The sequence below is a fragment of the Carcharhinus amblyrhynchos genome, chromosome 7 (genome assembly GCF_965287045.1).
Source record: "Carcharhinus amblyrhynchos chromosome 7, sCarAmb.v2.hapA, whole genome shotgun sequence".
Classification (NCBI taxonomy): Eukaryota; Metazoa; Chordata; class Chondrichthyes; order Carcharhiniformes; family Carcharhinidae; genus Carcharhinus; species Carcharhinus amblyrhynchos.
Window position 1 is genome coordinate 59,203,249 of NC_137330.1, and position 27,282 is coordinate 59,230,530.

Here is a 27,282-nt window from a genome sequence, read left to right on the forward strand (position 1 = left end):
GATCAGAGAGCTGCGGCATTCTGATTGATCAGCTACACTTGGAGGTGAACCCTCTGGCCAAATATGGTTGGAAGGCCCACATAAAGTCAACTAACAGCACAACAAGCTGGCAAAACAGGGCGAGCTGGCAAAGCGATGACGTCTCCGTGGCCAGAAGAGGTTCAGGCTAGAGGCTGTCATTTTGAGTCATCAACTGAAATTGCTGCTTGTGTCCTGATATTAGCATTAGGTACTATACTTAAACAAGGCCCTGCTCTCTTCCTGTGCATACCCTGCCTAATCAACAGGTTAACATTTAGACATGGTTGGGTATTGGGGGGTGGTGCACGGTGATGGTTGGGGGCAGAAAGAGGAGGGGAGCTGATTACAGTCGAAAAACTGCACAGGTTTTCAGCTTTAAGGCCAAAAGATGGCTGTTATCCATATGTATCTTGTAGTTCCCAGACTAACTGGCTAAGGGAAAATCCATTTGAGGGTTACCTCCCAAAGGTACTCCATTATATTAATAATGGAAATCTATTTTCCAATGGCAGACTTCATAAATTAAATCTGAAATGATTTACTTAATGAATGCCTGACAACATAAATTAGATTCTGCAAGTTGAACGCACTCTCTGAATCCAGAGAAGTCAAAATCTGCACACATAAAATATGCACCACCAGCTGTGAGAAAGAAAGTGCTCTTTTTTTGTCCATAGCTATGAATTGAAAAAATCGTAACCTACTTTTTTGATGGAGGGTAGAATTCTCCTGAGATTAAGAGTTTGCTCTTTGTAATGGACTGTGATGGAACAAGAAGCAGAGTGCAGTCTTCTTGAATCAAGTCTTCAAAACTTCAAGAAGAAAATGGAGCAACTTTAAAAAAAACCAGGACAGAATTCTCCCCCTTTTAGGCTAAGTGCCCACACCGGCAGAAAAACAGGAGTGTTTTCCGCAGATGTTGGCAACATCTGTCATGGATTTACTCACCTGAAAGATGCAAATAAGCCCATCTAACGAAAGCCGCTGGTTAGCCTGGCTGTTCAGAGTTCAGGCTCATTCTTAATTTGATCTCTGTGTTCGGAGACAGGCCCCCCTCCCTCCAAAAAATAAAATGATGATGGACACTCCTCCCCCCCACCCCCACTGACCAAGGGAGAACAGCCAATGCCTCACTAAAGAGGGGCATCCTCCTCCCCAGCTATCAGGTTTGCATAATTATCTAGTTGCCACCCACTCTAAGCGGAGCCAATCATGGTCAGTGGGGCAGGTGAATGATGTCAATTCCTTGACCCCAGTTGGGAATCCCGATTTTTGGCTGATGACCCATTCAGCAGGGTGTCGGGATTCCCATAAGCCATCTGACAAGGCTGGGAAACCCCGCCCCAAAATTTGGCCCATTTTGAGACTGTTAGGAGAAAAGATGCACAAAAAGAAATATGAAGATTGAAGTTGTTCCAACACCAGATGAACTTGGGTGCTAAAGAGCTGACACTGGTAGTGTAATAAACCTTTCAAAGCAGTGGCCTGCTGCCTGTTTTAGAATCAGAAACTGATTTACTATACTGCAGCAGAATTATTTGGTTTCTTTATCCTTGTGTTCAAATAACTCATGGCCTCATTCCTTCTCTATAACTTCTTTGATTATATGACCTTCTGAAATATTTACATTCATCTGGCCTCTTGACCATTCCCAATTTAATGGCCATGCATTTTGTTGCCTTGACTTTCCTTCCCAAAGTTCTCCAACACTCACTATGTTCCAGTGAAGCTCAATGCAAACTGGAGGAACAGCATCTGATCTTCTGGCTAGGCATGTTACAGCCTTCCAGTCTCAACATCGAATTCAACAACTTTAGATGATTAGCTCTACCCCACCTTGACCCTTTTGTTTTCATTTTATTTAATTGTGAACTGTTCTGTACCTTTTATTTATTGTCTTTCTTTATTTTTCTTTCTTCCTCTTTCCCCCTATTTTATCCCCCATTTCCTTACCTTTTCTCCCCCTTTTGCTTCCCTTTTCCCCTTTTTCTCAATCTTTTCTCTCTCCCACTCATCTCCCTCCACATCTTCATCTGTCACAGTTTGTCCTCTGATTTCAGCTTCTCTGCTGTTTGGCCATTCACACTTTCTATTCTCTCTATGCATTGCCATTAGCACCTCTTAGCCCTTCCCCTTGTTTTTGTGGCTATAACTCATCTTTCATTCCCCTATCCTGCAGTATAAATATCTTTCACATTCTATGCCTTTTAGCTTCGATAAAGGGTCATCTGGACTTGAAACGTCAGCTCTTTTCTTCCCTTACAGATGCTGCCAGACCTGCCTTTTCTCTTTTGGTTTCTTCATCATTCACTCCTACATCCTTTAAGATGCTCCTTAAAACCTACTTCCATCTATTTTAACATCATTTTACGTGGCACAGTGTCAAATTTTATTTGATAACACACCTGTAAAGTGCCTTGGGATGTTTTAATCCATTAAAGGTGGAAGTTGTTGTTGTACTTATGGCCTACCCTGTAGAATTTAAAGGAATGATGGAGGTCCCCACCAGCATTTTTTAAAAAGACATTTATCTGAATGCGGGACCTGGAGAAGCAGGCATGATACCCCAAGCTTCATGTGAAAGAATGGGCCATGGCTGTACACTATTCACATGCCCTCATGATTAGCTCCATTCCCGCCCTACCACACCACCCCTCCTGAGCTTATCTGAAGCCTTTGTTCAATATCATAGCCAGCTGAATTTGCTCCACCAACCACTTTACCCCCTCCACTGTCACCGGTGACTGGCATATTCCTTGTAGGTCCACAATAGGTGCCTGCATGTCACTGGTTTGAGTCCAGTGAGTCGGGCAGATGTTGTATTGTCCATAATCTGCTGCTGCTCACACGTTTTACACTGCCCAGTATGCTACTGTGCTGCTGTGTGTGTTATGCTGCATGTTGTCCTGTATGTTGTGCTGTGTGTTATGCTGCATGTTAGGTTGCATGTTGCACCGCATGTTGTTCTGCATGTTATGCTGTGTGTTATGCCTTGTTAACCTGTGTGTTAGTTGTGTGTTGTGATGTGTGACACACAGTGTATTATGCTGTATGTTGTGTGTTTTGTTTTATGTTGTGTGTTATGTTTTGCATTATGTTGTGCTGTGTATTGTGCTTTGTGTCGTGCTATGTGTTATGTTACATTTGTTCTGTGTGTTGTGCATTTTGTGTTATGTTGTGTGTTGTATTTTGTGTTATGTTGTGTGTTGTATTTTGTGTTATGTTGGGTGCAATTTTCTCGACCCGCTTGCTGCTTGAGTAATCTAGTGGCTGGGAAATGCCAGCGGGTGCCAAAAATGGGAATCATGACCAGTCGATCGCGGGGCGAGCCGGTAAGATCACGAGAGGCAAAATTTGGGCATCGAACAGACAGAGATCTGTGCATGCACAATGGCATCCTCTGCTGCAAGCTGCTGGCTTTCGGTGAGCTTAGGCCCTTCTCCTTCCTCTGCTGGTGGGAAATAGATCTTGCTTTATATTTTCATCAGAATGAGGTGAGGTTCGATTTCTAACTCATGCAACAAAAAGCTGATTCTCCCCCATTTTCACGCTCGTTCAGCACATGGATTCTTTTGGTAAGATCAATCCCAGAAAGTGCCATTGCTTGCCATGAACCCCCTCTTGATGGCAAGGGATTTGTAACACATATTTATAGTTTTTATCTTTGTACTTTTTATTATGATGTTTCTCATTAATTTCTTAATGTAGCATATTATTCCATCAGCTGATTGCTGATGAAGAAGCTTCTGACTACAGCACAGGAACAGGCTCTTTGACCATGCAAGCCTGCACCCATTATGTTGCCGGGCTTAACCAAAACTCCCTACCCTTCCGGGGATCATGTACCTCTATTCCCATCCCACTCATGTACTTTCCAAGACGCCCCATAAAGTCACTATTGTATCCGCTTCCACTACCTTCCCAGGCAACGAGTTCCAGGCACACACCACCCTCTGTGTAAAAAATCTGCCTCATACATCTCCTCTAAACCTTACCCCTCGCCCCTTAAACTGTGCCCCTATTAATTGACTCTTCCACCCTGGGAAAGAGCTTCTGACTATCCACAGACTATCCAGTCTCATTTGTGTATTTGTTGCCATCCACTGAATTGGTGTTTGCCAGAGTCAGATCAAGTGATAGTACAACACAGGAAGGTTAACCAGCTCTTCCTAAAATGGCAAAGGTGGGTTCACATTTTCTGCAACTACAATGGATGATAGGAACCAGGGTTAGCACCTAGTGTGAAGGGACAGCAGAAATAAAAGTGGCTGAAGAAAGCAATTGCACTTTGTCATGCACAGTACATGCGGGAAGATAAAAGAACAGAAACAGATGATAAGATGTGAAGGAACACTATACAACTTCTCCGGTATTAGTATTCACCATTGTTCTAACTTTTCCCCAGTGCTTGATGGTTAGCATGTTCTCTTCCATCAATTCAGATGGGCCTCAGTGGCAACGCAAAGTGCAGGTTGTGTGGAACTTTCACATGACAATACTGTGTTAGTGACATCCTCCTTAAGTGTTTCCTGAATGTTCCTGGCATGCTGAAATAGGTGGGATGATGTGTAATAGTGAATTGGTGAGCTTGAGGAGAATGAATTTGGGTGAAGACTTTGTAGTAAAGTGAAGAGAAACATTGAAGGAGACTCTTCTGAGACAGCAGATAGTGGGGGCAAGAAAAGATAAGAAGAGAACACTGTCCTTACCCTGTCAACTCCAGTTAAGTCATTGAAATTCTTCTGACATTTCGGCCATGTCCTGGCAGTTAGGATGCTGTCACATACCTTCTCTGTGACATTTATCCAGAGGTGGATAAGAATTTCCTTCTCCCCTCTGTTACAGAATCTCCTTTCTCCTGCCCATTGCCTGGACCAGAGCCTTCAACTCAAAAGCTGAATGTCCTGTCTGGACGTCATCAGCCACTTCTTTTTACAATTTTCTCTGTGATCAGACTGCACCCCCCTTTTAAGAGATGCTGGATGCCTTTAAACAGTAGCAGTGAAGAAGGATATCTTGCTCCATCCCCGAAACAGGAGTACAACCAACAACCAGTGATAAAATAATGATTGTACACCTGAATCACTAGAGTTAGGTCATTGCACTAATTAGATGTGGTCCCTGGGAGCATGTGAACAGATGCATGCAGGGTTCACCTCACTCTGTAAATGCCTGTTTTCAGGCCTGTTCAAACTTCCAGACCAATAATAAACCTCTAACAACCTGGTATTTTTTACCAGCATACAATGGCTGTCAACAAAAATGATGAGTGCAAGCAGATTTGCTACAGTTGATTTGATACAGCTTGATTTCCTCAGCAAAAATTACAAAAAAAAGCCTAATTATGACACAGCTGTAATAACGGCCTTTCACATTTCTCAAGCAACTAATGAGCATTTAATTAGTATAAATAATGAGCATTTTATTAATCCAGCTGTGGAGTGCAGAAAACTGTAGAGAAATGGCACAACAAATGTTGGCAAAACTTGTTTTATTGACTGTACTGTAGAGAGACTTATTGATTGAAATATTGGGAAATAGATGTCTTTCTACGACATGGCAGGATATGTCCAGAAGGATAGAATTTGCGCTATGCTAATTTTTCAGGTGAGTATCTTAACCTATAATATGGCAGGCTTTTGTGACACAGGTAGGCCACTTGCAAAGGCAACAGTGTGATAATGGGTAGACCACAGGTTGAGTGCATGTCTCTCACTGCATGTGCTTCTTCAACATGTCTTCAACATTTCTGAAAAGTGATTCCCCCTTGGATAACAAGGTGGGACAGAAAAGAAGGGAACAAATCCAAACATGAGGGGACACCCTGGCCTTTCTTGCATGTAAGTGTGTTGGGGCAGTGGAAGTGGGTGAAGCAATAGACCTTCTTTGAGCTCAGAGCTAGTATCATTCTATTTCCTGGGAACCCTTGCTCTCACTTTATTTTTTCTGTTGCAATACTGACATGGACCCTAGTGCAATAGATGCCTGCCCTGTCCCCACTCCCCACAATTAGACCAGGTGGTCTGCAAGGATTTGGCTGCGGGTCCAAGACAAAAGGCATGCCTTTGTTAAAACTTTCAACACCCACCTCCAATCACACCCCCACCCCAGTCACTTAATAATGCAACATGACATTGGACATTCTCAGAAGAGCTTGAAGTTGGTGATGCAAAATATAGCTTGAGATCCCTGCAGCAACATAATTGTTCACTTGGCTGACAGACCAGCATCGCAGGTCCCAGGATATTTTAATAGTCTGCTACATGAAATTCCTGTGCTGCTACTCTTGGGGTGACACTGATGGAAAGAGTTTGTGTTCAGAAGTATCTGTCCAAACATCTTTTTGTAAACGTTATAAGTTGATCTGAAAAATGAGTGAAAGGCTTTTCAATAATTAGGCATGAAAAGGGTTGTGTAAGACTACATTGATTGGTTTTAAGTTTTACATATAATCAACTGTTTTTTAGCAGCATTTCTCATTTTAGCAACATTTCTCAAAGGGAATCTTACCATTGCATATATATAACATTGACAGTCATCTCCAAGCTTGTGCACATTATTTGGATTTAAATTTCCGGAAGACTAAGTTGGATTAAACTTAGAAGTCATAAATAATACATAGTCCAACTTAAGCTATAATATGCATCACAGGGTTGAACTAGATTAGATCAAACTTCTGTCTCAACCTCATTGTACTTTTAGATTTGATATTGTATCCCAGGCAATGTATTACTGGGGAAGGGGGAATAAAAATTTCAGTATTCTTCAGGTTGAGAAGGGATTCCGTCTGCCTCTTCATCTTTGCCTTGATACCGTCATAAACTGAGTCTTTTAAGGAATGGGATCTGTGTTTATGTCAGTCTTGGCACTTTCAGGGTACCAACCCTAAGGATTGAGTGGGAATTTGGAGTGACACCTTCCACTCATTCAGAAGAGGACCAAGATGTGCTGTAAGTTACAAAACTAAGAAATCTTCTTTCAAGTACTCCCTCACTTGTCTGCCAATATTCCAGTGGTAACTGATCTCTTTTTTTATCAGTTGCCATTTAGATACTGCATTAGGGGGAACATTCACAGCCTCTGTAAGGGATGAATCTGTATGGATGGATGAATCTTCACACTGTTATATTTATTGCTGATTGAATTTTAAAAGGAGTTTCCAGGAAGCATAGTATCCTAACAGTCACATCTCCAATAGTGACATCTTCATTCTACCAAGATTTAGCAATAAGGTGAGATGTGTAAAAGATGGCACAGTGACACAGTGGTGAGCACAGCTGTCTCACAGAGCCTGGGACCAGTGTTCAATTCCGGCCTTTGTCTTTGTGAAGTTTGCACATTTTCCCCGTGTTGCGTGGGTTTCCTCCGAGTGCTCCAGTTTCCTCCCACACTCCAAAATGCATGGGTTAGGTTAATTGGCCATGCTAAATTGCCCTTTAGTTTCAGGGGGACTAGCAGGGTAAATACTTAGGATTATGGGGATAGGGCCTGGATGAGATTGTTGTTGTTGCAGGCTCAGTGGGCTGAATGGCCTCCTTTGACGCTGCAGGAATTCTATGGAATGAGCTCCATCCCAAATTCCTTTCTCGCCCACCCAGTTCATGATGAAGCCAAATCATTAAATATAATGAAAACACAATCTAGATATCTATATATATTTGAAGGCATCTGTCAAAATTAAAGCTAAGTTCTGATTCAAAAAGGAATTTGAAATGTATGTAGTTGCAATTGTAATTGTGCATTTATTAGGATAGATAGAGATTGAGATGACAAAATACTCTTGTGCTGTTTGGAATGACCAAGGTTGCAAATGATTTGGAGAGTCTTAGAGAGGCGGAGTTGGATAATGAAATATTTTGCACTTTTGTTTGACCAAAAATGAGGGAGTATTTGGTCAGAATTTGTCCTTAGATTAGATGGTAGATTGTGCCTATCAAAAAATAGGTTATACATATCCATTGTATAGAATGAACCTATTGGGTCAGTTGGCTTCCTGTATTAATGTAGAATCCATTGCCATATGAAAGTTTCCTTATTTACATTTAAAAATTCACATTTAATTAAGTATTAATTAAGTATGAATCTTCAAAAACATTCATATTTCAACAAACAGGTATTATAATTATTTGAATATTGCATAAACATTATTCTGTATTTTATATTGCCAAATGATAAATATGCATTTAATATTTGCATTATAATTATTATGCTATTTTAGAAATAGTGTACTGTGACAGTTAGGAACATAGGAACAGGGACAGGCCATTCAGTCCATCGAGCCTGGTCTGCCATTTAATACGGTCATGGCTGATCATAAACTTCAATGCATTTTACATCCACTATCCTCATAACCTTTTATATTATTGCGAAACAAAAATCTATCAATCTCTGCTTTAAACATACAAAATGACTGAGCTTCCACAGCCATGGGTGGAGGAGGGGACTCACAATGTTGAAATGGCGGCGCGGGCTCGTTGGGCCGAAGGGCCTGTTTCCCGTGCTGTGTTGTTCTTTGTTCTCTCTGGGGCAGAGAATTCCAAATATTCACACCTATCGCGTAAAGAAATTCCTCCTCATCTCGGTCCTAAATGGTATGCCCCTTATTTTGGAATTGTGCCCCCTGGTCTAGACTGCCTAACCAATAAAACATCCTAGCTGGAATTCTCTGCCCGTCCACACCGGGGAGATTCTTTGGTCCTGCCGGCAACGCACCTCCACCTGAGGGTTTCCCACTGGCATGGGGTGACATCAGCGGGAATTCTCATTGATGGCGATGGGATCAGAGAATCCCACCACAAGCGAACAATGTGTCACTTCCTGCCAGCGGGAAACATGTGGCTGGGAGCCTGGAGAATCTCACCTCTTATCTGCATCCATCCTGTCTCTGCCTTTTAAATATTTTGTAGGTTTCAATGAGATCACCCCTCGTTCTTCAAAACTCTAGAGAATACAGGCATAGATTGCCCTATCTTTCTTTATAAGACAGACCTGTCATCCTGGGAACAAGTTTGGTGAACCTTTGTTGCACTCTCTCCATGGCAGTAATACTCTTTCTTAGATAAAGGGACTAATACTGCACATAGGTGCGATCTAACCAAGCTTCTATAGAATTGAAACAAGACTCCCACTATCCTGTACTCAGATCCTCTTGTGATAAAGGCTAACATTCCATTAGCCTTCCTAATAGCAGGTTCCACCTGTATGTTAGCCTTCAGTGACTTGTGGACAAAGTCACTTTGTACTTTATAATTTCTTACCATTTAGGAAATAGTCTGCACGTCCGTCCTTCTATCAAAATAGATTACCTCATATTTTTCCACATTATATTCTACCTGCCATATCTTTGCCCACTCACTTAAGTCTGTTCAAATTCTCCAGTAGCCATGGGACATCTTCTCTACAACAGGCATTCCTGCCTAGCTTTTATCATCAACAACTTTGGAAATATTACATTTGATCCCCAAATCCAAATATTGATAGATATTGTGAACAGCTGGGGACTAAGTACTGATCCTTGTGGTACCCCACTAGCCACAGCCTGTCAACATGAGAATGACCTATTTATTCCTACTTTGTTTTCTGCCTGTTAGCCAATCCTAACTCCATACCAGTATGTTGCTTCCTATCCCATGTTCTTCTCTTTTGTAAATTTACCTCCTGTGGGGAATTTTATTAAAAGCCAGCCAAAAATCCAAATATACAGGACAGATTTTCCAACCATGTTCGCCCTAAGACCGAAAAATCCCAACTGAGTTCAACAGACCTTTGCGTGGTCCTGTCTCGCCTACTACAATTCCCGTGGCAGGTAGGACGGGAAAACACTGCCCACTTTGTCCATTAACTCTCCTTTCTCAACTTTGTTCGTTACATCTAAAACGCCAACAAGTTCATCAAATGATTTCCCATTTGTAAATCCATGCTGACTATGCACAAACAGATCATGACTGTCACAACTGTTTATTTATCACATCCTTGATAATAGATTCTAGCATTTTCCCCACTAGTGATATAAGGCTAACATTCCAGTAGCTCCCTGTTTCCTCTATACCCCCTTGTTATACAGTAGGATGTAATTTGCTACATTCCAATCTTCAGGAATCATTCTAGAATCTATAGAATTATAGAAGATAATCGTTCACTATCTCTGTAGCAACCTCTTCAAACACTTTGTAAAGCATAATATCAGGTTCTGAGGACTTAACAATTTTCAATCTCATTAATTTCTCCAATACAACCTACTTCCTTGTATTAATTTCCTTCAACTCTGCATTCTCCCTAATCACTTGGATCCCTATGTCTGGGAGATTTCCTGCATCTTCCTCAATGAAAACAGACGCAACGTAATCATATAGCTCCTCTGCCATTGCCCCATTATAAATTCCTCTGACTCTGACTTATAGACCTGCATTTATCTTAGCTAAAATGTTTCCTTTTTACATCCCTATAGAAGCTTTTACAGTCCATTTTTATGTTTTTTGCTAGATTGAGATTGAGCTTTGCCATTCTCAGAATGAGCATTCAGAGAATGATATTGATCCACATTCGGGGAATGAACATTTGTGTTTCATATTTCATTTGTAATTTTGAAATTAAAAATTGCAAAACCTTCTCTTAGCTTTTTACCTGGATGAATTTTCCCAACATGTTGGTGCTAAAGAAGCTTTGAGTAGACCAAAGTGGGGTCTTAATCTGAAACACTGTTTTAACATATAACATCAGACAGCATTTGACATGCCCCCCACTCATGGGGGGCATGAGTTTTTAGCAAGGGACATGTAAAATTGGGTGAGTGTCCTTCCCACCAGCTTTCTATGCACTCCCAAGCTTACCACTATATTACTAGAAATGAATAAGTGTTAAAATCTGCAGCCCACCCATCATATTTAAATAGATAAAGAAGAGTTAATTAGGCTTTTTAACAAATCCACTGACCCTGACAATGCACTGCCCATGTTGAGAATGGTTAGTGTGGGCTGCCAGGAGGAAGTGGGCACATACTTAAAACAAATCAAAGGGCAGGGAGGAAGGGGAGATGAGTACTATCTTTGGGCTCTTTCCTTTGTGGATCATGGATCAAGGGTTGCCCCCCCGCCCCCCACCCACCCTCCATTTACTTTCTACCTACCTGCCCCAATAAACACACTGCCAACACCAGCCCTTGCCTCCCAATCTTGATGCTGGCAATGCCCCAAGCTGGGTCTTCCTGTCCAGTGAGGGGCCTAAGTCTCACACTCTTCCTATTTAGCCCAACCTGCAGTGCATTAAGGCTATGAGGTGGGTTGGAGTGGAGCCAGTTGGCTCCATGCTGACTTTGCTTCTGCAGGTAGTGAGGGAGAAGCCATCCCGCTCCCCCCTCCCCCCCCCCAAATAATAGTTCACCCATCATCCTGGTAAAGGAGTTGAAGCTTGCGCTCAGATTAGCTTCCATAAGAATCTTAAAGATTGTCTCTTAAAATGCTGACTATCACGTGGATGTAGAATAATATTTTGGTGCTAAGTAGTTGATCTAACACCTTCTTTTAACAGTGACCAGCTACCTGGGAGTAAACCAGTCATGGTTGAAGATTTTGTGCCCTACATAAAGATACTCAGTTGCTGCTGGAGATTTGAAGAGGACTACTGAAACCCATCAGTAGACCTTCTGGGAACCTTTGTCAAGACTTCGTCAATGCTGTCAACATTTATTACAGAAATTTTATGAGGACTTCATCTAAAAAGGATAAGTGATGTGCACTCATCTTGTTTGATACCTTACAGGAGTCACCAGGAGATGACATTTTGTTTGAGATCTCTCTTGGTTTGCAGGAAGGATAGGAGGAAGCGATGGGGACCAGGTGAACAATATCAGCTGCTGCAGGAAAATGCACAGAATGGCAAGGTGAATTTCAAATTGTGACCTGCTACATGCATTACTCATAAGAGACCAGGCATTACCACTTGTAATTGTGCCAGTGGATCAAATTCAAGACAAGAAGAGATGGTAGAACAGGCAGAGGAGGATGTTGAAGAGGACAGAGAACAAAAAAGATAGGAGAGAAAGATGGGCTCCTTCCCCCTTTTGGGCAGCAGACATCCTTCCTCATCTGGACCTCCTCCATCAGAACTCCCAATGGCACACCTGAGAATTTGTGCACCCTCTAACTCAGTCCCTGATCCATCCTGAAAGCTGATGCCTAATACCAACAAGGTAGAACCCAGATATATACTACTTCATGAAAACTGCATCTATCTAGCGCTTCATTGTTGAGTAGGCAAGTAAGTAATTTAGCACCTCCAGATATCAAATTGCAGTAAGTAATAGTTAGGATGAAAAGTGTGTTTTAAAGCCACACATTTAAACAAGAAATCTCTTTTTAAACATTGCCCTTTAGCATCTGTTTCACCCTATCATCAAAATGAACCCCCCCGTTATTCAAATATTGGGTGGGATCTTCTGGCTCTTCGTAGCAGCAGGATCTTCTGGTCCTGCTGACAGTGCATCCCTGCCATGGGTTTTCAGGCTGTGTGGGATGGAATCAATGGGAACCCCAATGACGACAAGGTGACCAGAAGGTCCCACTGCCAGACAATGGTGGAGCACCTTCCATCACCATGAAACACACTGCAGGGAAGCCAAAGAATCTCTCCCATTTATCCTATAGTTAGTACTGTAGGATTGTAACCATTGATAAATAAATACTTAACACAATTCTGAAATAAAGTGTAGGACATTTATTTTTCTATTACATCTTTTGTGAATGTTGGTTGATGTGTGCTGTTTCATGCATATGATTTCCAGCCTACTACTCTTCCTGGCTGATTCCCTAATGAAAGGAGTAAATGTCTTGGCTAGTTGAATGATTGCTGAGATTTGGATGATTCTGACCTCTTAGGCATTGAATTGTAGGGCATTGAAAGTATGTCAACCACATACATGGCTTTGGTGACTGACCCTGTTGTGAGTGACCCTGGCCTGTTTTAGGTTAACTCTATCTGGGTCATCAAACTGGCCATTAGTCCTCTTAAATGTATGTCACCTCTCCCTGAATCTTTGCTAAAGAGCCTTTAGTCCCCGTATTGCAATTTAGAAAATGAATCGTTGGCCCTATTCCTGCCTTCTATTTCCAGAACTTGAGAATTCTAATTGCAATTCGCAGTTGATTATGAGGAATATTGCTTCTGTCTTTTTATTGGCTGGGCCACTACTTGAAGAGGATACCAATGCTTTAGCCCATAGGCTAAAGACAGCAGAAGAGATCTCTTTCAAGAGCTTTTAGTGACCCTCTTATAGCTTACAACCAGCAATTACTAAGCTGCAGATTCTCTGAAAGAATAACATTGCCGATTACAACTCCATAGATTAAATAAGATAGGTTTTCCACAGATAAGCAAATGAGGAAGAAGTGGAAGACTTGCGTGATAAGTCTTTCATGGTTATGGGTAGGATTCTCCAATTTCATCCATTCCTGTCCCATTGTCAGCGACAACAGATAATTTTGTGCTCAGCCAAAACATCATTCACTGCAGTGGCACTGGAGAGTCCCAGCCATGGGTGAGTCATAGAGTCATAGAGACTTACAGTATGAAAACAGGCCCCTCGGCCCAACTTGTCCATGCCACACTTTCTTTTTTAAAACCCCTAAGCTAATTGCCCGCATTTGGCCCATATCCCTCTGTACCCATTGTACCCATGTAACTATCTAAATGCTTTTTAAAAGACAAAATTGTACCTACCTCTACTACTATCTCTGGCAGCTTGTTCCAGACACTCAGCATCCTCTGTGTAAAATAATTGAGCCTCTGGCCACTTTTGTATCTCTCCCTTCTCACCTTAAACCTATGTTCTCTCGTTTTAGACTCCCTGACCTTTGGGAAAAGATATTGACTATCTAGCTGATCTGTGCCCCTCGCTATTTTATAGGCCGCTATAAAATCACCCCTCAACCTCCTACACTGCAGAGAAAAAGTTCCAGTCTATCCAGCCTCTCCTTATAACTCAATCTATCAAATCCCGGTAGCATTCTAATAAATCTTTTCTGCGCTCTTTCTAGTTTAATAATATCCTTTATATAATAGGGTGACCAGAATTGCACACAGTATTCCAAGTATGGCCTTACCAATGTCTTGTACAACTTCAACAAGACATTCCAACTCCTGTATTCAATGTTCTGACCTATGAAACCAAGCGTTCTTCACCACTTCACCACTCTGTCCTCTGAGGTTGGAGGTTTTTGTCGTCTGTCTATTCTCAGCCCCATTTGATATGATGCGTGCAGTGTCTCCCTGGACTGTATTTTTTTTAGAATGGGCCCCAACTAAAGACCTATCATGCAAGTCTTTCACTGCTTCCTCATTTGCTTAGCTGTGAGTAAATGAATAGTTAGTTGCAGGAGAAGAAAGGGAATATGAAGGATCTTGTGCATGTAGCTCATATGGTTTTCAATAGTGAAGCAATTTGACTGCATTGCAGTGGCATTGGACAGATATCTGATGGGCAGTTGTGGGGGGGAGTTGTTTGTGAGAGTTGGACCTCTCAGCCAAGGCCACGTACATCAGCACGTAACACGTATAGGCGCAAGGTGCAACTTATTGTACAGAACTGAGCTCCTCAGCTATCTATTGCATATGTAATATGGTGATCATGACTTACTGAAACATAATCATCATCACATAGTTACAATGAATATAAACCTCTGCAATCAGTAATTTTCAAGTTCAGCATTGTTCTCCTAAAACTGATTTCTAACTGATTATTTATTTTTCTATTGTTGGATCTTAAAGTCACGTTTCTGAGAAAGGAAGATATTGGTCCTCACTCAATACATTGAAGTTAATTTTGGCAGGGGCATGTTCTGCCAACCCCATTTTTCCCCACACTGTGGCTCGAATTTTACTGCCCCACCAACCATGGGAATTGGAGGGGGCAAGGGGCAGAACATGGAAAGGTCCATTGATCCTGGGTGGTGTTTTACGGTTTCGGGGAAACTAGACAGTAAAATCGCACTCTCAACGTCTGAGAAAATGTTTCCCAATATATTTTCGACATAAGGAATCAACTTACAGTCAAAACCAATGTAGGATTCAATTATTACGCCATTGTAATGACTTATGGGCAGTGCTTAACATAAAGTTGGACTGAAGAGACCCAGTTTCATCTGGTCCAAAGTCTGCTCCAATTTATATATGGCTGCTAGAGCTGAGAATGGGTAGTTCTATATCTAATTAGTTCCTGGAACAGTCTGACAACAGTCATTTCAATAATTACCATGGGGTAGTTTACATTTTTATTGATTTGATGCATTAACAAAATTAAAAATTTCAAGATTATAAATACATTGCGGAATTTTTGGATCAGGAAAGGACCTGATTAAAATGTCCATTTCCTTGTTACCTTATACTGGCGTCATTAAAATTGATTTTGCTTTTTGTAATATCTTTAGTACATTGTGTTATTGAGTTGGCAAGTCAAACCCCTTCAAAAGCAATTTATTAAAATATATGCTAAATGGATTAATCTTCTATTTCTAACTTATCCTTGTTAATGGGGTTTTCAAATGTTGGATGTGGTCGAACAAGTGTATTGGAGTCTCCTTCAAGCTTATCTCATCAAACAGAAAGATACTTGGGAAACAAATATTCTACGGCTAGACATTATGATTTCTGTGATGGGTTCGATAAGCCCAGGTTTTCAGTGCCACCCTATTTCTTGATGGACACCGGTACAAGAAGCATATCTCAGGTGTTCACCAGCTCAAATAGGAAGGAAAGGCGGAGGTTTTCAGCCACTCTCCCCTTGCCTTTCATCCCCACCATCAAAAGAATATTTTCTTCTTTGAATCCCTCTGTAAAGGAAACAAAGTATAACAAAAAAAAGTGTTGATTTTTCTTCAGGATTCCAGCCACAAGCAGCACACTGGCACAATGGTTAGCACTGTTGCTTCATAGTGCCAGGGACCCAGGTTTGATTCCCAGTTTGAATCACTGCCTGCGAAGAGTCTGCATGTTCTCTCCGTGTCTGCATGGGTTTCCTCAGGGTGCTCTGGTCTCCTCCCACATTCCAAAAGATGTGCTGATTAGGTGCATTAACCATGCTAAATTCTCCTCAATGTACCCGAAAAGGTGCCAAAGTGCAACTAGGTGATTTTTACAGTAACTTCATTGCAGTGTGAATGTAAGCCTACTTGTCACACTAATAAATAAACTTAAAACTTCAAAACAAACAGCCTGAAGCTGTTCTTCCTTGAAGGAGGTTGGATCCACTTCTGTTGGGACTGCAGCCCTCAGGCCTCTTCTCATCAGTATTCCAACCCAGAGTGTTCCCTCAGGTTTCTGAGGAGCCCCAGCCCCACTCTATGTTAGTCAGAATGGCAGGACCTGGCATATCTGGATTTCAGCTAGTGTGAGGTCTTTCTTGGCCCTGCTGGAGTCCAGTGGAAGTGTATCAGAAAGACCATAGAATTCAGATCCTGTGATGAAATCATAATTCGCTAAATACTGCAAGGAGGAGACATTTCTATATTGGAAGTTGCAGTGGGAATGTTAGACAAATGGAATCCTGACAGAATTTTTGAAGAATGAGGCTTTTAAGTTAAAAGAAAACTGAGTAGGTAATGAATATGAACACATGAACTATCCATTGACCAGACAAGTCCATGCCAGTTTTATGCTCCACATGAGCCTCCTCCTACCCGTCTTCCTCTAAACACCTGTTTCTTTTTCCTTCGGGTCCTTATCCAGTTTCCTCTTGAAAGCATCCATACCTCTGGCTCTTGTCTCACCTACAAGGATCTAGATAGGCTGGGCGAATGGGCCAGGAAATGGCAAATGGAATTTAATGTTGGCAAGTGTGAGGTGGTCCACTTTGGTAGGAAGAATGGTAGGAAGGACTATTACTTACGTGGCGAAAAACTGCAGCAGGCGACGGTGCAGAGGGACCTCGGGGTCCTTGTGCATGAGTCGCAAAAACCCAGCCTGCAGGTGCAGCAGGTGGTCAGGAAGGCGAATGGGATGCTGGCCTTCATAGCGAGGGGGATTGAATATAAAAGTAGGGAGGTCTTGCTGCAGCTGTATAGGGCATTGGTGAGGCCGCAGCTGGAGTACTGTGTGCAGTTTTGGGCGCCGCACCTGCGCAAGGATATTTTGGCCTTGGAGGGAGTGCAGAGGAGGTTTACTAGGCTGATACCGGAGTTGAGGGGGTTGAGCTATGAGGAGAGGCTGAATAAACTAGGCTTGTACTCGTTAGAGTTTAGAAGAATGAGGGGAGATCTCATTGAGACGTATAAGATGATGAATGGGATGGATAGGATAGAGGTGGAAAGACTCTTCCCGCTCAAAAAAGACAGTAGGACTAGGGGGCACAGCCTCAAGATAAAGGGGGGGCGGTTCAGAACGGAGTTGAGGAGGAACTTCTTCACTCAAAGGGTGGTGAATCTCTGGAATTCTCTGCCCGTTGAAGTGGTGGAGGCTGCCTCGCTAAATATTTTTAAGAAGCGGGTTGATGGGTTTTTGATAAGAGAGGGGATTAAGGGTTATGGGGAGAGGGCGGGAAAGTGGAACTGAGCCACGACAGATCAGCCATGATCTTATTGAATGGCGGGGCAGGCTCGAAGGGCCAGATGGCCTACTCCTGCTCCTATTTCTTATGTTCTTATGTTCTTATGTACAAGTGGAAATGGTTTCTGTATGTTTACCTTTCCAACCTTCTTATAATATTAAAGATCTTTATCAGTTCACCCCCTCAGCTTCCTTTTTTCTGGAGTGAAGAGTCTCAACCAGTTCAATGTTCCCTGATTGGAATAAGCACTCTGTTCTGATATCATGCTTGTAAACCTTGTGTGCACCTTCCACAGTGCCGCCATACCTCTTTATATAATATGGAGACCAGAACTGTTCACAGTACTACAAGAGTAATTTAACCAAGGTTGCATACAAGTTTAACATGACTTCTTTATTTTTCAAGGATTTTGAGAAGGAGGGGCATACTCTATCCGACTCACTATCTGTCCCAAAATTCTTCCTCCACTCCTACCCTGGTGAAGCAGTTATGACAAGAGTTAGCAGAAAACAAGAAAGATTAGGCAACTACTGAAATGCCACACTTTGGCCAGAATCTTACCACTTCACACCAGTGGGCTTTTCCCATGCTGCTGCAGTGAACGGAGATTTGGCTAGCTGCCAAATTCTTCAACTTTGCTGCAGTGGTAGCATGATGTGAACAGCGGCAAGATTGCGCCCATTATCTTGGATGCAGCCATCTCACAATGCATAACATAAAGACATCTGAATTGCATCAGGCTGCGAGTGAATGCCTACAGCCAGCCAGTAACATTAACTCTTTTTGCACAAGGGAATCACAAAAGCAGCAGTAAATGAAGTGTCAGATTCACATGAGCAAATAGACAACACTATGTCATATCCAGCTGCCACTACATTCATATGGTGCACAACGGCAGTAGGGATTATTTCATAAATTAAAGCAAATGTGAATAAAATCTTGAAGCAGAAGAATGTCTGAAAGAGTACAAGGTGGAGTACTCAAGCAAACTGCCAACATGGATACAATGGGCTGACTGCTCCCTTTGAGTGTTGTAAGATTCCATGGTTCTATGGGTGAAATAGAATCAGGTTGTGTTATGGTGCAGAAACAGGCCAGCTGACCCATGGAGGACAATTTCTCCTCCATAATCTTGCCCAAAATTGGCGGTCAGTGAAAATTCAGGTCCTGAGGTGGATTATTGCCTTATCGTCTCAATACACTTCCAACCAACTGACTCAATGTGAATGTCACTCAGCACCCCTGTTCCAGACATTGCTTGCAAAGGATCATGAGGTAGGTGGTCAGAATCTGGGGCTTCCCTCCTGTCAGCTTCATTTGCAGTCATGTCCGGGATCACAAGGTAATGGAGGGTAAGGGCATTGTCGCAACCCCTTCAGGTAACCACAAACACATGGCTGTTGAAGATCTTTTTCCTGCCATGCTGTTGTGGGATTTCCAATGAGAGCTTGCTCTGCTGTGAGGATGAGCTCCATAAATGGGTTAGGGTTGGAGTGAAACAGGAGGAGTGGGCAGAAAGGAACTCTGCCTCCAAAAGCAGAATTCTAGCATTCAGCTCTGTGCCAGTGTCAGTCAAGCTGTGAAGTTTCAAATCCCATTCTCCTACTTACACCCCACAATTCACTTAGCTTCCAGGCTATTATGTCACTGCCTTTTGAGAGAATTTATTGGCTCTGTTTCAACAACAGGGTGTGGCAGGGCTTCCCACACTCTAACCAGCTTCTATGTAATGAATCTTTTCTAGTGTTTGCTTTAATTATGGGTGGCATGGTGGCACAGTGGTTAGCACTGCTGCCTCACAGTACCAGGGACCTGGGTTCAATTCCCAGCTTGGCTCCCTGTCTTGTGGAATTTGCACATTGTCCCAGTGTCTGCGTGGGTTTCCTCCCATAGTCCAAAGACTTGCTAGTTAGGTGATTGGCCATGCTAAACTCTCCCTCAGTGTACCCAAACAGGCGCTGCAGTGTGGCAACTAACAGATTTTCTGTTCATTGCAGTGTGAATGGAAGCCTACTTGTGACAATAATGAATAAACTTTCATTCTTTTTGTTATCATCTTAATTTGTGCCCTCTTCTTAGCATCCTACCAATCAAAAAAAGCAGTGAGATGAATTTTCTCGATGATGGTCAAGTTCCTACACCTGGGCCACAAGTAAAAGCTGATCCCTCTCTGCTCCCGGTGGAACCCTGGGACAGTATTTTGCTAGTGATGGTCAATTAAGAGATCACCACCAAGGCTACCACAAGCTGCTGACCCATGCAGAGGACTGGTGTTTCAATACCCTCAGCAGCATCACCAATGGTGACTACCATTGCTGAGGCTACATCACCAGTGAGAGTGCATGTTAATGGCAGGTTGTTATTGAGGAGGGATCAGTATGGTTGAGATTAGTCAAGGCCTGGCACCTGGCCATGGCAATTGAGGTGGGCGGGGGTGTCGGTCATGAAGCACTGGTGATGCCATTGCTGCAAAGGCACCCTTTACAACCGGGGACCCTTCTATGAGTGCCATTGAGTGGACATTAAGAAGGGTTTAATCTCACAGAACCTGCCAAGTCAGGCTTGTGCCAGTGGTCCTCAAACAACTTTATAAAAGTAATATTCGGTGGCCATGGAAGACACCATATAAATGCAAACCTTTCTTTCTTTCAACCTGACAAAGCAGTAGGAGCATGCCAGGCTCCCATCTCGTCATCTCCCTCATTATTTAGTCAGCCCCTGCCCAGCCTGGCAGTCCATTACAATGGTTGGGAAATTTACCCCATTATTTGCCTTTTCTTAACCTTTCAAACCTTTGGACCCCCATCAGAAGTCACTTTATCCATTACAATTCAGTGGCAGAAGTTTGTGACTTTGCTTCTACTGTGACCACCGCACCAGCCCCCGCTCCAAATATTGAGAAACATCCTAGTGATTCATCATTGCAACTTTTCCATTTTTTTTAATCTCCTCCTTGTAATGGGGTTTGAAAGCGCCTGGGCCTCACTTTGCTAATATCATCGGGACTTCATGCGCATCAAATTTCCACTGAGTTAAAATCACAGTTTAAAATTCTATTGGGGTTTCTTTTTGCCTCCAGCTGCGTTATGCATCTGGTAAAAGCACTTTTGTTTTAGTATATGGATATGTAAAATCTAATGAAATAACTATACATCAATACAGATCAAATTGTATTACAATTGAAGTTCCATTGAAATTGTAATTTATTACGATCAGACATGCCACCCATCATCCATGATACAAATGCATTCTAAAACTCATGCCTTGAACATCATTTCCCCTCAGTAATAAAGAAACTGTATTCTGATTCTAAAGATTTGAATTAGATTGGTACATTACTTAGTTTTTGTTCTGTGATTAAGTTGTCATTTGAATGTGTTATTGTCTTGTCGTGTATTTTCCTTTACCTGGAACTTTTGTTTTGGATTGGATTGCATTGTTGACAAGTGACAAACAAAGAGGTAAATTATTCATGGCTTCTGGTTTGAAAAGGTCACCAATCACAAGGTAGATAGATTTAAAGGTAGCAAATTAATTTATACAGTTAATATTTTTTGTTGTAAGTTGCCAAAACTAGAAAGATGAAAACAAAGACAATATTCTGAGTCTAGAAAAGTGCCAAAATCATGTTATGGATGTTTATGAAAAGCAGAGACAATATTGAATCTTCCGAGAAATGACAATCATCTTTGGATTGTTATTTTCCAAGGGCAGATGAGGGAATTATAGAGGTTGCTAACAGAGGAGGATGTTCTGGATTTAAATGGCAAACCTGAGGCTCTCTCAATTTGAGAAGAAGTGATAGGAACTCACAGATAGCTGATGAGAACATTACAAATAGCTCTGACACACAGAAGCTGACTTTATTTCATCAGTGACTCACTTATGAGAAGATTAGAGTGATTGTGAAGATTGCGATTTTGCTACGATTAAATCATATCCATTTATTTTCTCTCATGTCTTCATCCGTACAGCATGTGGGCCTGCGCATCCAAGAGGATAATTCCTCGGGGCATTCACTTGAGGGTGCTGTCACAGGCTAAACAGCCAGCTGGATACCAGCACAGATACTCCCACTTTGGTGGATCTAGTTACACAGTTAGTTCGGTTTGTGCCTGATAATTCACAACTCACAACTGAGCATGATTCGACATTGGTGACACAGACAGCAGTGCAGAACCTGCACCAAGGGAATACTCTTATTAAGCTCTGCTCAGTTGCTCAGCCATATTCTCAACTTGCGCTCAGGATGCAGACCAACTGCGAAACATCACCAAGCAGACGAGACAACGGAACTACTTACTGTGCCTACCCCAGCCCAATGCTGGCCACTCTACATCATGGCTACCACCGACACTGCAAACTGCCGGCTCAAAGTGGAGAGGGTCTCCAAGCAGACCGTACATATCTACACAGACATCGAGATCCTGCGAAGATGCAAGAAAGCAGACAAGATATCAAAAGGACTACAGATCACGAACCCACTCAGGTCAACCTATAACACAGACTACGCTGAGAGACTTAGCTGTCGCACCTCTCTCACACTCCTCAACCACCTCATACACCAGCTCTACAGCAGATGCCGCAACCTGGAAATCAAGATAGAGACCATATTCTCAACTTGCGCTCAGGATGCAGACCAACTGTGAAATGCTGCCAAGCAGATGAGACAACAGAACTGCTCAGCTGGACACAGCTGATACATTCTGGTTCTGTTGTTAAGAAGGAAAAGCATATCAACATCACCAGGTATTGATAGATGTTCCAGGCACACTCCACTCAATAGCAAAGAGGATGGAAGCATCCAACTCAGATACTACGAGATAGGTCAAGAGTTCTGAATCAATGGAGAGGGAACCTGTCTCTATGAAACTTCAAGCAAAGCTCTCTAATGAGTCCATGCAGAGGTTTTCCAGAATTTTCTGTTTTTGTTTCATTGTCATGACCATGCAGACTTTGGATGCTAACATTTCTGCTGCTTTAAACAGGATGGCAGTTCCCTGGGCTGGAATATCATCCCAATGATGGGCCCGGAAGTGGGAGGCAAACCTGCTTTAACTGTCTGCAAAAACCGCAGCCTCATTTTATGAGGAAAAGCAATGAATTGGTTCCACCAGGGATACATCCCTATAATGGATTGGCAACAGCCCCCAGTAGCTGTAACTCTCTGATAAAATGTTTGTCATAGAGATTGGTATGGCAGATGTAAGAACTAAGCATTTATTAGACCTAGACTATCTGAAGTTAATGAAGGAGAGATGGTAATAATGTAACTGAACCAGTAATCTCAGGGCTCTAGGTAATGGGTTCAAATCCCACCATGCTGGTTGTTGGAATTTGAATTTAATTAGTAAATCTGGAATAGAAAGTTAGTCTCAAAAATGGTGACCATGAAACTATAATTGATTGTTGTAAAAGCCAATCTGGTTCATTCATGTCTTTTAGGGAAGGAAATCTGCCACCCTTACCTGGTCTGGCCTATATGCTACTTCAGATCCAAAGTAATAGGGTTGACTTTTAATCGCCCTCTGAAATAACTAGGCAATCCACTTAATACATGGTAATGAGGTAATGGTAATGAGACATCCAATGAGGCAACAAATGCTGGCGCTGTCAGTGATGTCCACATCCCTTGAAAGAACTTTAAAAATCTCATCCCTTTTCCTGATCGGTATCCTCAGGCCTGGTAAACTTCTGCTAGAGATGGTAGGTTTAGAAATCAGTAACAATTTTAAAAGATTTCAGTAATGTTTCTGAAGGTCTTTGCTATGATAACTATCTGCACTAAATAAGATCCTGACTGTAGTTAGTAGGTCACTCACAGACATCCAAACATGCCTCCATGTGGCCCAACAATGGATGCTAATGGAACCTGATAGTGACTGTAATCTAAAAATCAATTCAGTTCAACCACCTACTCACCTAAACCTGCCTCTTCTTAAAACTCTCCCAAAGCACTCAAATGCCGTATGCCGTATGCACATGGACTGCAGTGATTCAAAAAGGCAGCTTAACTGCACCTTCACATGGGTAACTGGGGATTGACAATGGATACTAGCCCAGCCAATGATGCTCACCTTCCATGAGTGATTATTTTTTAAAATGCTGGTATCTGATCACAGCATACTCATGTCCATTGTCCAGAAAATAGTCACTGGGGAGGATTATTTTGTTACTGCATCAGGGTGTGTTGGATCTCCTAGGCACAATGCATTAGAGACAAATTGATGGGAAGAATTGTTTGATCAAGAGCAACTCATCCAATTTTTGAACCAAACTTGATGAATGAAAAGAGCAACTAGTTAATCTGATCTTTGCCGAGGTAAAAACGTTTGATCTGATTTTGATTTGATTTATTATTGTCACATGTATTAGCATAAAGTGAAAAGTATTGTTTCTTGCGCACTATACAGATAAAGCATGCCATTCATAGAGAAGGAAAGGGGAGAGTGCAGGATATGTAGAGAAAGATAGGGTGTAGAGAAACATCAACTTAGTGCGAAGTAAGTCCATTCAAAAGTATGACAGCAACAGGGAAGAAGCTGTTCTTGAGTCGGTTGGTATGTGACCTCAGACTTTTGTATCTTTTTCCTGACAAAAGAAAGTGGAAGAGAGAATGTCAAGGGTGCGTGGGGTCCTTAATTATGCTGGCTGCTTTGCCGAGGCAGCGGGAAGTGTAGACAGAGTCAATGGATGGGAGGCTGGTTTGCGTGATGGATTGGGCTATATGTAGTTTCTTGAGGTCTTGGGCGGTCTTGGGCAGAGCAGGAGCCAAACCAAGCTATGATACAATCAGAAAGAATGCTTTCTACCATGCATCTATAAACATTAGTGAGAGTTGTAGCAGACATGTGGGAGCTGCAGCACAAATATCAGGGTCATATTCTACTGTTGGTCAGAAGACCAGGAGAACAAACTTTTCTTCAAATTGTGCAATTTAACCATTTCAATATTCAAAGGCATGTTGGATGAAATAATTTTGCATGAAATTTAGAGGTGGATGCCACATTCTGGAAGTATTTTACATGCCTGCTGCTAAGTTGGTGAAGAAAGTTTAACATTTATTTATTAGTTTCACAAATAGGCGTACATTGTCACTGCAATGAAGTTACTGTGAAGATCTCCTAGTTGCCACATTCTGGCACCTGAGGGAGAATTTAGCATGGCCAATGCACCTAACTAGCATGTCTTTCAGACTGTGGGAGGAAACCGGAGTGACCCAAGCCGGGAATTGAACCTGAGTTTCTGGCGCTGTGAGGCAGCAGTGCTACCCATTGTGCCATCATGCTGCCCTCAGAGTGGATTGTGAAATGTGGCATCCAATGGATAATGGCAGCCTCTCTTCAATCTGGATTACTGCAGACAAGCTAATTGACTCTGGTCATAGGAAAGCTGATCTGAACAGGTGCATAGTATTCTGGAACAGCACTCCAGTCACTGGGCAATGGAGTCTATTCCCACTTTTAGGCTCATCTTTATGCCAGATCCCTACTTGTCAATGGGCAGAATGAAGGACAGGATCAAGAACACTAGCAGCATGGGATATCCCTCACCTAGACTCTGTCCCCTCTCACATTTCTGGGGTTAGATAAAATTGATCCCATTCCACCAATCTTTACACAATTTGGCAACACCTCTGGATGAAGGCCTACTGTTCCCAGGAATAACTTATTCTGCCTCTAATATCCAGTCCAGAATTGTGTTTGAGAGTTTTTTGGCCCTCTATCAATAATAATGCATCACTTCCTTTGTACTATACTTCAGTGTGTCAGCCTAAATTATGTGCTTAAACTGGATATGGCTTAGTAGCATTCCGACCCTTCGCCAAGAGTCACTCAAGTGAAATATGTTGACTAAGTTGACAATTCCAAATATATTATTTTAATTTTACTGAGAGAACAGAACTTAACTTTAAAAGTATCACATTTATGGCTGTTGGCATCTTAAATTTATGAAGGGAAACTTTCACCAATTAGCTATAATTGAAAGCTGCAAAATGTCAGCGCTAAAAAGACAACTGGGCAGAAATTCTGAGGTTCCTCCTTTAGTCCTTAAAGTGCAGTGGAACACAATCCTAAAATCTTGGTGATGTGATTCTTTTAATACTCAAGTGGGAGGGAGTTTACCACCCTGTTTTCAGTGGGTGGGAATGGCGGAGGGGGTGCCACAGTGGCACAGACACTGCTGCCTCACAGCTCCAGGCAAACTGGTTTGATTCCAGCCTTGGCTGACTGTCTGTGTGGAGTTTGCATGTTCTTATCGTGCCTACATGGGCTTCCTTCAGGTGCTCCAGATTTCCCCCACAATCCAAAGATGTGTAGGTTAGGTAGATTAGTTATGGTAAGTACATGGGATTGGAGGGGGGCGGGAGGTGTGGGGGGTGTGAGATGATGAGATGCTCTACCAAAGAGTAAGTGCAGACTCAATGGGTTGAATGGCCTCCTTCTGCACTATAGGGATCTAATGGGCAGGTACCTGAGAGGGCCGGCATCCAAAAATGGCTTTTACACTGGTGGGATTTCCCCTCCGGATTATGCCTTCCCCCTGCCAGTGATATAACAGGATTCTCACCATACAGAGGTGGAAAACCTATCTGAATACATTGTAATGTAATTAACGGATCTTCCCGCTGTATTATCCATCTAAGTAAGAAAGTCCCTCCCAACCTGGCAATGTGATGTCATGCTGGGGGGCTTTACAACTTGTTGTTAAAAATGGGCAACTGGTGAACAGAACCCATCAGGGGTGCACCTTTACGTACAGTCCTCATGGGGGAGAGGGTCATGCCCAGGTAGTAATCTGACATGTTTGAGGACTTCCCAATGGCAGTGCCCGGGAGCCATGCCAGGAGGCAATGCCAGAGGGGAGGTTCCAGGGGTTCCTTGTCTATGGTGTGGGTCGGTTGTTCAATGGTGGAGGAGGCTATTTTGTTATATTATCATCTTTTTGACATTGGGGCATAACTTTAAAAAGGGCACCCCCACATGTGAAGAGCTGACGTTGCTGGACGGGCAGACTCTGCGACATTGTGGGACCCTTGTTTTTTTTTTGACTATGTGTCAAAAAATGTATGGGGAATTTTGGCGGTACAGCTGGTGGGCTATACCTAGTTTTCCTGCTTGAGTTGACATGTGGTCAAAAAAATGAGAAAGTTCCATCCTTATACTGAATGGCTTGGCCCTGCCGAAGACCAATAAAGGTGCCTGCATCAAGCCAGAGCAGGCCCAGATTTCATGCAGATGGAGGAAATCAAAATACTTTATTGGGCAGAGAAAGACACTTAGTTTGAAAAATCTTCCATAAATAAAACAAATATTTAACTTCTAAAGTAGTCCCACTGAAACCAATTACCCAAGTTCTGCATATTCTTTGGAACCTTTGCTATGTACATACAACCTTAACCTGTTTTCAGTAGGTGTAGCTTTTACTGGCTTAAGGAAGGCATCTCAGCCAAACAACTCCAGGTAGCCTAGGAACATTCCCAAATATTCCTCAACTACTGCTTAAAAGGATATATGAAGACTTACCCCATCCCCCACCACTGCAACTCCTTCCTCACATCACCCTGCTCAGAATTTAGGGCGATTGATAATTGCAATGAAAACCCAGTGGAACGGGTTTCCCTCCCAAATTCATCCTTCATTTAGAGAAATCTGCCTGGCTTCAGCCCTCTATCCATACCAGGAATTTTAAATCCTCCTTTTCTAAGTAACCCAGCCTTTCTAGAA